Raw genomic sequence first — 2,003 nt, 5'->3', positions numbered from 1 at the left:
TTTTCTTTATTATTCATCCTTTATATGAAATAAACTGAAGAACATCCAGAACAACACAATTCACACGAGTATTTCACGATTCTCCACAACTGTGATCACCATTTTCTTTGTGTATTTGTAATAGTTTTAATAATTTCTAGTGTTGGATGGCTAAAAGATGAATAAATAATCATCAGATGGACCCATTATAAAAATAGTATTTGCTTCCATCTGATAGAGTTACCCTCAGCTCAAATAACTGTGACATTAAAATGCTGTTTACAGTCTAAGTGCCTCGTTCGTGAACAGTGAATTTCACACACAAAACATTCATACTTCCATACCTGAATTTGTCCATACAAGTGTAGGACTGTCTCAGAAATGATCGAACATTTGACTGTTAGATGGTTTTCCCTCCATAAGCCTGGTTACGCTGGAGCTTTCTTCCTGTTAAAGGGAGTTTTTCCTTCCCACTCTTGCCAAAGTGCTCACAGGGGGTCATATGATTGTTGGAGTTTCCTCTGTTTTCTCTGTATTGTTGTGCAGTCTTTACCTTACAATATAAAGCACCTTGAGGCGACTGCTGTTTTGATTTGGTGCTATATAAATAACATTGAATTGAAATGATTTTTTTAATTTATTTGCTAGTTTACATGAGCCAGCGTGTCTCAGGGAAAACAATATTTAGACCTTTGTTATATGAAGCCAAACCTGGCTTATTATTTAGTTATTATTCTCCCTCTCTTAACCACGCTCTCTTACAGTATCCTCACCATTTACCCATCTTACCACGAGGTAAGCATGAGTCTTTATCTGGAGAAATAGTGTGTACGACAGTGTACATAGATGTGAACACTGATTTTCACTCATTTGGATTCATTAACATGCATCAAGGAACAAACAAAACAGGTTGGAGCACATTTTATAAATCTGACAATAATTTTCATGTTGCAGTTATTTCCCAAATTTCCCACGTGTGGGACTAATAAAGGTTAAAGGTTATCTTATTTGCTGCAGCCCGATGTCCCCAGCAGGTCCCCGAGGTCCTCTGATCATGTCATGATCCTGGGTCGCTGACCCAGCGTTTTGTGTTTCTTTTTGGGTTCATCTTGTGTTTGGTGTTTATTCTGACTCTGTATTCGTTCTTTGGGTTGGTTGTCGTGTTTATTGTTCCTACCTGTGTCTCCCCTCTGTGCTCCGTTCAGGTCCCTGCGTTTTTGTTGTAAAACAGTCTGTGTGTTTCCGGTTTTACTTTGTAGGTCTGCCTCTCATCATGTCCATTAGTGTCAGCTGTGTCCACCCCTGCATGTCATCTCCTCATTACCTAGTGTGTATTTATAGTGTGTGTTGGCTTCTGTTCATCGTCGGATCGTCTGTGTTTCATGGTGTCCTGTTCCTCGTCGGCGTCTCTCTGCCTCCCACCCCGTTCGTATGATCTCCGGTTTGTTATTTAGTTTTCCCAGTTCAGGTTTCCGTTAGTATTTCTCATGCTTCGTTGTCTGTTTCTGCCATTGTCACCTGTAAATAAATCCTCACTCATATCATCAGTCGGCTGCCTGCATTTTGGGTCCTTTTTCCTCCTACACCACACGGCTCACCCCACCAGCCGTGACAGTACGATCCGACCATACTATGGACCGCGCAGGCTCCGCCCGTGAGGAGGATATTCTCCGCGTACAGTGTCTGATGAGCCGAATAACCCGCGCCACGGACCCACGGACAATTTCTGTTGGACTAAACGCCATTAAGGCGATCGTCGAAGGAAATCCTTACCTTCGTGAGCTTTCCTGCTATGGAGACTTCATGGGGGAATTAAGCCGAGGCCAGGAGGCGTGGCGGGCTCGGGAGCAGTCAGAGCGCGTCGATTCCCGGAAGGCCTCGCTGCAGTCGCAGCCGATGGAGATCTCCTCCGGACAGTCGCTGCAGCAGCAGACGGAGCTCTCCGCAACGCAGCAGCAGACATTACCGCGGAGAGCTGTTTCCGTGCCGGTGCCAAGGAATTCTTCAGCCTCTGACCACTACAC

The sequence above is a fragment of the Simochromis diagramma genome, unplaced genomic scaffold, assembly GCF_900408965.1.
Source record: "Simochromis diagramma unplaced genomic scaffold, fSimDia1.1 OVJJ01000552.1, whole genome shotgun sequence".
NCBI classification, from domain to species: Eukaryota; Metazoa; Chordata; class Actinopteri; order Cichliformes; family Cichlidae; genus Simochromis; species Simochromis diagramma.
The sequence above is the reverse complement of the archived record's forward strand: the minus strand, read 5'-3'. Positions refer to the sequence as shown.